The sequence below is a fragment of the Phoxinus phoxinus genome, assembly GCF_949152265.1.
Source record: "Phoxinus phoxinus genome assembly, chromosome: 6".
NCBI lineage: Eukaryota > Metazoa > Chordata > Actinopteri > Cypriniformes > Leuciscidae > Phoxinus > Phoxinus phoxinus.
In genome coordinates, this window is record NC_136881.1 from 19,100,290 (window position 1) to 19,114,602 (window position 14,313).

Consider the following 14,313-nt stretch of genomic DNA (forward strand, 5'->3'; position numbering starts at 1 on the left):
CATAAACATGAACGATGGGAGCCGAGTCGCGGCTGGAGGGGAGACGTTCTTTCTGTCGTTCTTTCTGTCGTTCTTTTTTTCACACAGATGCACACAAATTAGCTCCTCCGCGAGACAGAACAGTTATAGGGGGAGGGGCGCACCCAGCGCAGGGGTGTTGTGTGATGATAGTTGTGTTCCATTTTATTTATTCTAATTTTATCTACAGTATATATTTAAAACCTTAAATATTTTTCTAAAAAATATTTTTTTAATATCAAAATGTTCTTGTGTGATAACAATGTTCTTGTGTGGAAGTGTTTTAGTAAAAGCTGTTTTGCACAGAAATTCATTGCAGCCGGCTTTGTTTTTGATGTTTATTTGTTAGTAGGTATGAATAACATTTTGGTAAATCCAAAATATTGATGTCACTGTCTAAGCAGAGGGATGTTGTGCGACCCTATATGGCCACATATGACAAATGAGGTAATAATCAATATTTCAGAATAATTCAAACTCAGATATTGGTGTGTGATATCTGAGTTTTAATTATTTGACTACAAATCTCACCTCATCATTTCTCCCAGTGATTATTTCCAGGCTAAACTGAGATGTCCCCAAGCTGGCTTCTTAAAACTGACTACTGGTAAATATTTAAAAAGAGCCAAAAACAGATCGCCAAGATCCGGATCCCCTCAAAGAGCCATTTTTTGCCATTACCGCCACCTGTTGTTTAATCACGCATCTTGCGGCTAACGGTTCACTGACGTACAGAAGTGGGTTGACACACCAATATTATCCATGATGGAGCAAGACGTGGCGGCAGATTTGAAGGATGGAGAAACAACTAATGTTAATTACCCATGGCCTTATTTGTCCAAGTTCATATTTGTTGCAATTTTGCACTTTTGACAAACAGTCTGATATATTTGAGTGTAGTGTGTAATAAAACAATACTCTTTGAAATCATAATTGTATTGCATTGTTTTAAACACTAAATATTTTACTTAAAACATTCCTCAGACACTTATTCAGTAATTTATAATATACGTTGTTCAAAAAAATCAAAAGTAGTTTCAATGTAGCTAGCTACTTTTTGATAGTAACTTGTAGTGTAGCTAACTACTTTTCCAAAAGGGTAGCTTGACTGTAGTTTAACTACTTTAACTTACGAGTAGCTTGTAGCTTGTCAAACTACAGTTTCAGAGTAGCTTCCCCAACACTGATGAAAATATTGTAAATGTAGCCTATCAGATAAGGTCAGGTTTTCCAAAGTGCGTTTAATTTAGGCTATTTGTTTATTTTTGTCCCTGTGTTCGCCGATCAGAGACGGAGTTCACTGCTGATATTCTGAGGTAAGAGCTTTCTAGTCTCGCGGCTGTCATCGGCAGCGCCTTCTATCGCCCAATCAGCGGATGGCGGGCGGGTGCGGTTTTGAAAATTGGTCAAAAACATTGGTGCGGATGGATGGCGGACGGATGATGAGTTTTGTGATGCGGTTGCGGATAAAATAATAGCGCATCTCTAGGGCACGGGCTCCCTCTAGGGTTGCCGTTATGTTAAGACAAGTTCACACAACAGGATTTTAAAACGTCGGGCTGAACTGTGCAGTTCACACTACATGACTTGCTCTCTGTGAAATCAGGAGTGTTCAAGTTGTTGAGCTGTTCACACCACACGACACAACGTGATTGATCCGCAACAGGAGGTAACTCACTACACGAGTTGACAACAACTCTGTCATCCAACGATTATATCTTGTCTACAAACCACGTTTTGTCACGAAAAATCACGCGATAAAACGAACTGAAAATGACGCAATTCAGCACGCGCGCCACCCAGCGAAGAGCACAAGTACACAACACGCGAGTCTTTGTTTGAATATAGACGTCAGACAGAAATTAGTGCTGCAAACTGTTTGCGCGATGATTTGCTCTGAAAAAAAACGCGTTTTTCCATAGACAGTATATAAATGGTATTTTCCCGGTGACCTCAACCTATGCCTTGCTCTGATTGGCTGTAGCTCATGACATCACATGTGGTTGAGTCGTGCGACAGCTCCGGATATCTAGCATGCTAGATATTTTTCTGGGCTCGGCGACGCGTCTGCGAGGCATCTGGGAGCGTCTTTGATGCGTTGTTGGCTCTTTCATACTAACAGATTTGCGCGCGTTCATCGGCCACTAATCCCCCGCGATTTGCACGCGATAACAACCCGATCTGTCGGCGAGCTCAACGATTTGCAAATCGGGCTTAAAATCCTGTAGTGTGAACTAGGCATTACGGGGGTGTACAACTCAATCTCGCCTAGGGCAACCAAAGGGCTAGAGCCGGCCCTGAGCACACCTACTCTACGCAGAAATAGCAAATCTTCTGTGCAAGGGGGCGATAGAGCCAGTACATCCTTCTCTGGGGGAGTAAGGCCAGTGTGCAGAGTAAAGCCATTTGTGCAGCCACAACCAGAGATGCAAAGAGCTGTAATCACTAGACAGGATGGATCGTTCGAAACCGTGGTACACATTCAGATTGCCAGGAATGTGCGTACCTTGTAAGACTACATTAATTTTGACTTTGATATCAGTGACTATTTGTTTGATCATTTTATGTTTCAATCAGGGCTTGAAAATATGGTCTGTGGAAAGACACACCAACGGGACTGAAACGACCGTGCTGAACAGCACCATCAGACAACGTGATAAAAGAGACACATTCACAGAAGTGGAGCCGGTGGAAGGAATGGAGGGAAGCACCATCACAATAGAGGAAGGATCAAGTGTAACTTTCAAGTGGAACCCATTCCAAAAGAACTGTCTCGGGTGTAATGGAGATACTGAAGAGTACACACATTTCTACATCTGTGAAAGCCCATGTGAGTGGGCCGACGTAAAAGCATACGGTTTTCACTACAGGCAGGAACACAATGAAAGATTTTGGGTGTACGCTGTAGACAGTATGAAAAAAAACAGATACGGGATGAGAGTGGAATTGAAACATGCAACACGTGCTGACCAAGGCAGGTACTACTGTGCTCTGGACTTGACTGGGACTGACTGGTATGAGACAATAGACATTATGGTAAACAAGGCAGCCGGACCACGAACAGATCAAAACGAGCTGCTGGATGCATGTGTCTGCAAATGTCTCATGCCTGGAAAGTTGTCCCCCTGACGGCAGAAAAAGTCAAATAAACTAAGTGTCTTATTCCTCAACAAATGACTGATGTGCAAAAAACTGTTGTGGATCTGGAGGAAGGAAGGACACCGATAAAACAGCCTGCTGACGACTGTGAGCACATACAGCAGTACAACAACACTGAGATAGTAATTCCACCTTTGAGGGTAACGTATGCCCAGGGTGATGTTTGCGTCTGTTTCAAGACGTTTCCCACGTTTCCATATCCCGAAAATATAGGTCGCACTTTTGACGCAGTGCAAGTTCTGTCGCATAAATTGTGAAATGGACTGTGAATCTTTAGTGGCGACAATTGAGAAAACAATTAAAGATTTTAGCTGTAAAGTGTCACGGGCGGTTGAAGCAGACAAGGAAGTAGGATCCATTTGCAGTGTTGCTTTATTACACAAACTCGAACAATACAAACAAAACACTCAGGATCAGGAAACAGGCGAGGGAACAGAACAACCAGCAACAAACATTAAGGATTGACAAACTGAACTAGACACATAGGCTTAAATACAAGGGCAGACAAGCTAAACAAGATAACAAGGGGGTGTGGTTAATAGGAAACACCTGGGATGACTAATGAACCTAACTGGGAACTACTAAACATGAAACAAGATAGAAACACAGACTAGACTTGTGACATAACCCCTCCCTTAAGGAACGGATTCCAGACGTTTCTAAAATTATAGTCCAGGGTGGTTGTGAAACGGAGGCGTTCTTGGGGAGGTGGGAGGGACAGGTCAATGGAGCAAACTGTATGGGCGACCAGGGCGGAGCATGCTGTGTATGCAACCAGGGTGGAGCAGACAGTTCAGGGATTGACTCGAGTTCGCCCTCCTGGGCAGCACTGGCGTGCTCAGGGACAGGCTCAGTCTCAACACTCAAACTCAACACTCCACGGAAACTGCTAATTGTTTTTTCATAGAAAATATCAAACATTTACTGGATAAAGGTGGTGTGGTTGGAGCAGTGTTTCTCGATCTAAAAAAAGCTTTTGACACTGTAAACCATAAAATATTATTAATCAAACTAAGCAAATTTAATTTCTCCTCAGATGTAATAAAATGGATAGAATCATATCTATCGAATCGCTCACAGTCAGTCAGGATCAGTGATTACCACTCACCACCCCTCGCCATGTCCACGGGGGTTCCTCAAGGCTCTATTTTGGGGCCACTGCTATTTTCTCTTTATATAAACGACCTCCCTTCAGTTTGTCCAGATGTCTATATTCAGATGTACGCAGACGACACAGTCATTTATACCCATGGTAAAAACACAAAACAAGTTGCTGAAAAACTTACACAATCTATGGCCCATGTCTCTGAATGGCAGAATCAATCCTGCTTAAAACTTAATGTAAATAAAACCGTTTCAATGTTCTTTTCTAAATCAAACAGTGCAAATAATCAGACAGATATTTATGTGACAGGGGAAAAAAATAAAGTTGTGTCAGAATTAAAATAGGCCTACTTAGGCATCATAATAGACCAAACTAACTTTTAAATCGCAGATAAAAAATGTCTGCAATCGAGTCAAATTTAATATTGCAAATTTCCTGTTCATAAGATCAAACTTGTCACTTCAGGCAGCTAAAATGTTCATGTACAGTATGGTTCTGTCTCACATCACTTACTGTCTTACAACCTGGTCACGGGCAAATAAAACAACACTAAAATCTTTAGAGTCACTTTATAAACAGACAATCAAAATCGTGGATAAAAAACCATTAAGATATCATCATTGTGCCATTTTACAAAAGCATAAGCTTTTAAGTTGGGAAAATGTCATTAAGTATTCAAACCTCTGTCTGTTATACAAAATCATTCATGGTCTATCATCTCCTCCACTCAGTCAGTTTGTAAACATCAGAAATACCACACAGAGAGTAACACGAGGGTCGGCCCGAGGAGACTGTGTTGTTCCTCTTCTCAGTTTTTCTCAGTTTACATGCAAACGTGCAAAAGGAGTTTTCCAAAATCTCCACTCTGGCCGGATTTTTTAGAAAGAATCGTTTTCAGAGGAGAAATCTCCGTTTGCGTGTAAACGAGGGGCACAACCGAAGGTAAATGTCTCCGTTTTTCAAAATAACCATGGTAAACGGGGCCTAAGTCATGGCGTAGAAGCCAACCCAAACCGGCTAGATCTGGGATTATCAGTACGGAAATTTACAGAAACTGGGAAGGAATAAACTTTATAAAAGCCTATGCCTATTTTGGGTCTGTTAGGTTCTGTCTTCCGGTCGCTAGGTAGCTGTGGTGGCCTGATCAGACCTCTCTAAGAGAATAAACTTTACAGAAACTTTACGAAAACTTTACGGAAATTTACAGAAACTGGGAAGGAGGAGTAAACTTTATAAAAGCCTATGCCTATTTTGGGTCTGTTAGGTTCTGTCTTCCGGTCGCTAGGTAGCTGTGGTGGCCTGACCAGACCTCTCTAAGAGAATAAACTTTTTATAAAACAATTTGCCTCTGAAAGTTTTCTTTACCTGTTGATGCTGTTAATTAATATTGTATTAAGGGAATTGTACAAATTTATTTTATTAGGATAAACCCCTTGAGATGCATCATCTCGTTTTCAAGGGGGTCCTAAATGCCGAAGAATTCACCAAGATTAATTGACAAAACAGTGTCCTTTTCCAACCTATTTAATGCTTTTGACCAAGAAACGCCTATGGTGTCCTTTTCCAACCTATTTAATGCTTTTGTCCACGAAACGCCTATAGTGTCCTTTTCCAACCTATTTAATGCTTTTGTCCACGAAACACCTATGGTGTCCTTTTCCAACCTATTTAATGCTTTTGACAAAAAAGGGATGAAGAATAGGCAGTCAGGGGACACCGTAGACGCTTCGCGGATAAAGGGATGAATTATAGGCTGAAAGGGGACAGATAGGCTCTCCGTGGACGCCCACCCCCAACCTATCCGACGCCCGTCGAATAGGTTGCGGGTGGGACGTGGGTGAGCCACCTTGTGTCTGATGCCTGAACTGCGGTTTTGGGGAGGTAACTTCTGACCCCTCCCATAGGGTCCCTGGGGGGTCTAGGGTCTTGTGACCACCTCTCAGGGGCCCTCGTCGATGTCTTCACCGTCTGGTGCACCGAAAGTGATGGGAACGATGGCGGAAACAGCCGGGCGTTGACTATCAGTGAAGACGGGTGAGGGCGATTCAGTGGGCGAGGCACGTGGGGATCCAACCGGCGTGAGCTCGCATGTCGCTGAAGCCTCCGGAGCTCTCTGAGAGCGGCGCTTTTTACGGCGCGGCCCGTAAGAGAGCGGGAGTGTGGTGTCCTCGCCGAAGACACCTAATCGAGCCCGCAGGGTCGATAAGGCCATCTCATCGCACTCCGGGCAGCCACCTTTAGAGCGTCCTTCCCCGGGCAGGAAACGCAGAGGATGCGGCGGTCCCCAGCCATGAGGGGGGCTCTGCACGAGCTGCAGGTGAGGCGGGGCATTTGAAACAACGCCCGCAATTTGCTCTTTTAGGCACGTATGTGACGCAGCGGCGATACACACAGAGATTGTAAAGGATATACTGCGCGTCTGATAGCGCAGCTGGAACGGCGTCTGAAGGCGGCGTAGGGAGAGTCTCCGAAGCCGGTCTCTTCAGTCCTGCAGTGCAGTGGCTCGTCCCGCTGAAGTGCCTGATTCGACTGCGCGAGGCTTCTTCCAGAGTCAGTGAAGAGGATACTTCACTGAAGGAGATGAAATCAAGGCATCTATGGGCGGCGCTGCTTTTGATAACCTGAAGCCACGCCCATTTTGGCAGGCTGTGACCCATTGGAGGGCGCGAAGCTCCCCCATTGGCTCTCACGTCAGCCATGCCTTCTCATAGGTTGCAGCAGTTGCCGCAGAGCAGCCAATAAGCACGCAAGCCGTCTCGCTTAGGTCTGCTTGCTGCAGCAAGTGCGTTTTAAATTAAAGAAAAATTAAAGGATAATTTTTGGCTTCAATCTTCTCGAGAAAAGGGGTTTTGAAAAGCCAGCTTACGCAACACGAGAGTAATCTCGAAAGGGAAATAAGCTTTATCCTGTGTCACAGCAGACAGAATTGAAGTAATACTGTAAGATTATTGCAAGAATGACAAGTGACAAGGGTAGGGTTGCACCAGCCATTCGTAAGTTCTTACTTAAATTGGAATGTAAAGTCCACACTAGAGGCTTAGTAACTACTAGCTAGTTTGTAACTTACTCTGTACTTTATTTGGTTGTGCCATTTGTTCTTAAGGCAGAACATAGCTACTAGGACGTAAGCTCTCTGCATGCGTAGTCCCATAATATGACGTTTACCCTCAATGATCCAATAGCAGCCATCAAATACGTACAAAAAAGTTATTAAAGTTTATTCTTGATTCTAACTTATTTTTCCACACGTAATCAATGGTAAAAATACGTTTCCATTTAAATACGATACAATGTAATCATCAATAACATAATAGATATTTTATATGTACTATAAATAACATTCAGTAGCAAACTGTGTTTGATATTACTAAGGATCAATAAATAAATACTGATACAAAAAAAATACAAAAACAAGACATGACATTTATTTAGACTATTATTATTCACATAATGTTCTCTCTTTTAAAATGTATAAGCAAGTGTAACTGTCAGCATTATTCCATCTGTGTAAAGGATTTAGGAAAGGAAAGTCTCTCAGTTGAAACAAGATGATGCAGTTCAGTCAGTCTGCTATTTTATTACAAACGTTACTCCTGATCAGAGGCTTCCATAAATATTTAGTTTATACGTAGTTACGCTACAACTAAGTTGTTGTAAGTTGTAACTTAGTGCCCATTTATGTCAAAACTAGGCTAAGTTGTAACTTGTGCACAGCTGGTGCAACCGGCCCAAGATTATGATTTAATGAGAGATACATTTCTTAGGCCATGAATCAATAGAGTTGTCCTACTCCTTTGGGAGAGGCTGGTGTCTTGCCCTTCCATGTTCAAGGGGTTAAGGATATTAATCAATGTCTATGTCTGCTTTTTTGAAGACAATAAGCTACAGACTTTTGACAATGCCCTACAGAGAACCACTTTGTTCAGTCACACGTTCAAACCAAACCCCCCATGCCTGTCAAGCTCGTTGCTAGAGCTTGCCTTTCTAAGGGCTTCCACTCTACTCTTCCCTGCTTGACCTATTATTTGATATTTGACCACTCGGTTGCCAGACACTTGCTCTTTGGAGCTCAAATGTCACTGGGGCATCTTGTCAGCTCGTAGACTCTGGCTGACAGCGATTTCACTTTAATGTGCTACAAGGCAGGAAGAACTAGGGGCAAGTGGCTATTTCACTGCCAGGCAGGTCATGATGCAGCATTCACATAAAAGTGGAGAAGCTAGTTCATCAGCTGGGGAATCCTCCAGCATAAGACTCAGATCTTTTAATAGATGGTCATATTGATTGCTTATATTGAGTCATACTATGAGGCTGTTGAATGCTTGATTCTGATTGGTTCCCAAACCTTCTAAGATGTAATTATTTCCCAGTAAACACACAGCTGAAGTATTTCAAGGCAGATCTTGACTGCATTACAGTTCCATATCACTTCACTAAATGATTTGAGTTATTTCAAAGCAAAATAACCAAAACTTACAGACACTGACCAAGCAAAAATATAACAAACAATATAATAAAAAAATATTATGTTTACCCCACAAAATAATGTTTCATGATCTAAAGAGAGCATTCTCTTTATCTTGCTCTCTCTCCCATTCAAATGCACACACATACAGGACAGACACAGACAGACACTTGGAAACAGTCACTCACACATAAACTTGTTGTCAGAGCTGCCCTGTAATTTTATCTATAAAATATATGCAAAGCTACATGACATTTCTCAGTATCGAGTAATATCACTGTTCTTTAAGCACTTAAACTTACAGCTTGGCTATTAGTAGAGATGCTGCTGCCGAACATTGTTAAGAGGTGCACAGACACAGGTAGTTCACACACACTTAATCAATCACTGAATCTCCCTCTCTTTAATAACGGCATAGTCTGCATATTAGTGGCTAAAGTCTTTGTTGCTAGCTATAAAATTAATCGAAATGGAGGCTTGGGATGAGATAATAGATTAGTTCTAAACACAAGAGCATATTAAGGACAAAAACTTGACAATTGTCGTGAAATAAAACAATGTTTTGAGGTGTGGTGACCGTAGTATGAGTGGAATAATTGACTCCGGGCTATTGAATTATTCAAAATATAATGCACACATGTAACTTTGCTTCGCTTCGTGACTGCAAAATGTTTCTAATAATTCAACAGATCAGTAGATCAGTTATTCATTTATTTATCTAATCAGCTGTAAACACCCATATTGACACCCATCTGTTAAATTTTAGTCTCAGTGTTTTTATTGATTAGGATAATGTTAATAGGATATGTAATATCCCAAAGGTTCAGTATATGATCCTCAGACTGAAGAGCTACATAAGTACAGCAATACTTATTTCCCTCCCCCGGGCTGATAGTTTGACTTAAACCAGGGTGGAGAGATGAGGGCAAGGACTCTGAATCTGTTTGCCTTGTGCCATGAGTGACAACGCAGTACATTGGAGGAGGATTTGGAATGGAGATAGGTGGAACAGAATAGCAGTCACATCATTTCTGGTTTTTGCAACCTGTTCAAAGATTGCAACTAAATGCTTGTCTTCTGTAGAGCTGACAGGGTGAAGTGGGCGCTCAGTGAACCATGGCTTGGCTGCCATGAAATGACAGGAATCATTGGCATACATTTCAAACAGCTTGCACGATCCCATTAAAGTGCCACATACTCCACTTTAAAATAGACAAGAAGGAATCCACTTTGATAGATAGAGACTAGAATGGATTATTGATTTTTCTCCTTTGGAACTTTGGAAAATTACAACAAAATCTAAGGTGATTTATAAAAGCCAACTAAAATGGAAAACTAAAAAAGACAATGATTGAAAGCACACTTAAAATATATCAATATATATTTATATTTAAATAAATGTTAAAATGCCTTTACTCAATTTATTAATTTCATAAAAGCACATTTTAAAAAGAAAGTACTAAGAATGGCCACGGATGCAACCTACAAACGTAACAATGTCTCAATAAAACGATTATATATATATATATATATATAAATGTATATATACTGTATGTATATATAAACTGCATTTATCTGAAATTTTGTAACATTATAAATGTCTTTACTGTCACTTTTGATCAATTTAATGCATGCTTGCTGAATAAAAGTATTAATCTCTTTCCAAAAAAAAACTAACAAATAAAGATCTTATTGACCACAAACTTTTGAACGGAAGTGTATAATGTTAGAAAAGCTTTCTATTTTAGATAAATGCTGTTCTTTTGAACTCTCTATTAATCAAATTAACTGTTTTCAACATTGATAATAAACATTTTCTTGCACATATTTCTTGTGCAGCAAATCAGCATATTAGAATGATTTCTGAAGGATCATGTGACACTGAAGACTAGAGAAATAACACTGTATCATTTCAAATATTTAATTTTCTTTAAATCAGGAAACCTCATTGCCTTCATCTGATGTATAAAACGTTTCTCTTTGTAATAATTATTTTAAACAATCACAGCCTCATAAATATTTTCCTACTATTTCAAATGCTTCCATTATGTCAAGTCAGACTCTTTATTTCTTTATACAATACATCCATTTGAGGTCCTGGAGTGGGCTATAGCTTTCAAAAGTTATTTTAAACACAAAGATCCTCACAAGCACTCCTCTTATCTATGATTCCGTCCCTTCTAATTAATTTATGCGAGCTCTATGAGAGAAGTGTATATCACCTACTTACAGTGAATGCTGCAAAAGTGATCGTCTCATTTCCATCTGACAAAATGATGAAAATTAAATGTGAGCCTTAGGAAGATAAACGTGTATTTGAAGTAGGAAAACCCCTACTCTCATACAGAGCTATGTTAAACAAGTATGTCACATTGGAATACACCAATGTAATCTATCTTTCTTTCTTTCTTTCTTTCTTTCTTTCTTTCTTTCTTTTTGTCTGCCTGCCAGCCAGTTAGTCTCTATTTATTACAGCATTCTTCATATTGCTTTCTATAGAAAGTCAACTGATATAAACAGTTTAATGTTTTTTTTTTTTCTGTTTGAGTTTTGCTAAGACATACTTAGGTGGTCTCTCTCTCTCTCTCTCTCTCTCCACTCGGGTCCAGTGACAGGGTTCTATCTCACAGCTACACTTGACTGAGTTTCACTGACACTCAACTGTCAGACCAGCAGCCTTCAAACCACGACCCTCACATGCTCTACAGACTCACCCAATTAACTTGCTTTCACTTCACACCGTGGCAAAGAGCTTCATAATAGGTGGTCAAGGTGCAGCATGTCTGCTTCGCCTATCAGACAGCTCACATAGAGCGAGGCAGACTCACGCTCACCTCACAAAATTCATGGTCTACTTATGGTGACAGTGAGAATGCATGAACTAAGTTAGAACCAGTTAAATTTAAAACAATCTATCAGGCAAATCATGTTTTTAAGTGATATTTATGTAATTATTAAATTATCAGAACTGGTAGCATAAAAAATGCCTTCAGAAAAGTAACAGTAAAAGAGTTGACCATTTTTCAGTTTAGTTTTATTAACAAAGTTCAGGAGGAGCACATTCAGATAATTAACCTAATTAACACGGGAGATTCAGTTAATCAACTCAATTAGCATTAGGAGGTATATATATATATATATATATATATATATAGAAACTCAACTGATATAAACAATTTTCTGTTTTTTTTCTGTTTGAATTTTGATAAGACATACGTGGTCTAAAGCTATAAAGCTAAAGCGATTCAATCGATTTAATGCTTTAAATAAAGCGATAAAGTAATTAATGTAACGTGTAACTTTCAGGATTTATAGTGTACCTATAATGTACTTGTCACGGTATGGTGTAAGATGATGAAAAAGATGAAGGCAGAATATTCCAACATAAACTTTTACTCGCAAAATAATTCCACAGGTACAGGCAGGATTACACCAAAAACCACACAAAGATAGGAACGGACCAATACAGACTGAACTGAAGGGAACTAAATACAAACACTGATGAACAGAAACAGGTGAGACAGATGAACAAGACGATGAACAGGTGGGTAATGAGGAAGTGAGTTCAGGTGTGAAGACAAGAGGGATTCTGGGAAGTGTAGTGCAGACGAAGACATTGGGTGCTTCTCAATTCTTATTTGTGCATCCTCGTTTCCTTTCCTCGCGTCTCAGCTCCACCCCCTGGAGGACGCGGGGGAAGGCTGCAAGGAAAGAAAATGAGGACGGAGGAATCGAATGAAAGCTTTTTTATACATTGGAATACTTGATCACTCGAGCGTCACTTCTCAGTTTCATCAGCAGCGCTCAAAAGATCTGCCCTTATGTTGTTGAAGTTTGGTTATTTAAGAAATTCATAATAAATAATAATAAAGCAAGATACCCTGTTGAAATATGTGACGTGTGGTTTATATAAACTGCAATACAATTATATAACTATAAAATTATTGTGACCGATGTGAAGGGGGAGGAGAATTTACACGTGCGTCACGTTTAGTCAATAAAACACTTCCGCATAGGATACACCTGTGTATCCTCGCTCATAGCTCCTCTGGAAGCCTCCTCACTCCTCGATCCTCGCCTCCTCACGGTGCAATTAGAGAATTGAGATGTCCTTCAAGATGGCTGAGCTCGATCAGTTTCCGGGTCATAGGATGGAGGACGGAGGAGCGAGGAGACGAGGAGGGATATTGAGAAGCACCCAGAGTGGTGGAGACGATGACTGTGACAGTACATGTAAGTATAAGGAGTATTAGAACTAAGTATAAGTATTATAGAACTAAGGGGTACTTATTCTATTATTGTGATACAACAATTATAGAACTAAGGGGTACTTATTCTATTATTGTGATACAACAATCTTACATTTAGGAGCAATTTAGCAAGAGCATACACTGTGTATGGAGGACCAAACCTGCAGAAATTAAAAATGAATAAATAAATGAATAAATGTGACAAATAGATAAATAAATGTGATAATATAAAAATAAATAAAGGAATAAACGACTTGATAAAATAAATATGAAAATAAAATGTATTTATTTTTGTATTATTTTTCCCCTTAATGTATTTTCTGCTTTTATACATTTAAAAAAATCGTTTTAACTTTTATTTATTGGTTATTTATTTCTTTTTATATTTATTCTTACATTTATTTATACATTTATTTATTTCCACATGTATTTATTTTTAGATTTATTGATTCATTTATTTTTACATTTCTTTGTCTTGTATGATAATTAAGTGGGTTGGTCTTGCTTACCATTGGTTCATCGTTGATGAAGCGCTTGCTCGATTACTCTGGCTTTGTATAGTGACGTCGGGTGGTGGTGACAGGTGTGTGGCCTACTATGGCGGACGTTTTACAAATAGCTAACGTTAGAGAGTTGCGCAATTTAGCCAATGAAGTTGGTAACGCATCAAATACTATGTGTTTTTTAGATTAGATGTGCTTATCGATGTTTTAGGAGAGATATTTGCCAACATGAACGTCGAAGAACAGCCAGAGGAAAGGCAAGCTTGTTCGTCTTGCAATTCCTCTTCCTCTGTTGTAAGGCGTAAATACGGTAGTCTTGCAACTTCAGCTAGAACGCGTAGGAAAGTAAACAAACCAGCCATCATTTTAGAAGTGAAGGGGATAGAAACAGAAGTGCAATAAAAACAATTCTGACCTGTCAACTTGACGTGTTTTATTTTTCTTGCTTTTAGCTGGCAAAAAAAAAAAAAAAACTACTGAACAATAACCACCAATTTCTATAATATTTTATTAAACATTTTTTATGACAATTGTATGATCTAAGTCAGTGGTTCCCAACCTTTTTTCCTCCCTCCCTATGTACATATTTAACAATTCGTGTTCTACTAATTACTTTATATAAAAAAAGTTTTTAAAAAATCATATGCTAACAATGCCGATTTCAATTACAATTTCGTTATTTCAAATGTAGGCGCGTTGCGCGTGGCAAGCGCGCTCATGACGCCGGCGCGACCACAACAGTGCCCAACATCAAATGGCAAACATAATGCAAGCGGAACGAAACTGCTCGCTATTGTGTGGTTGACGGACCGT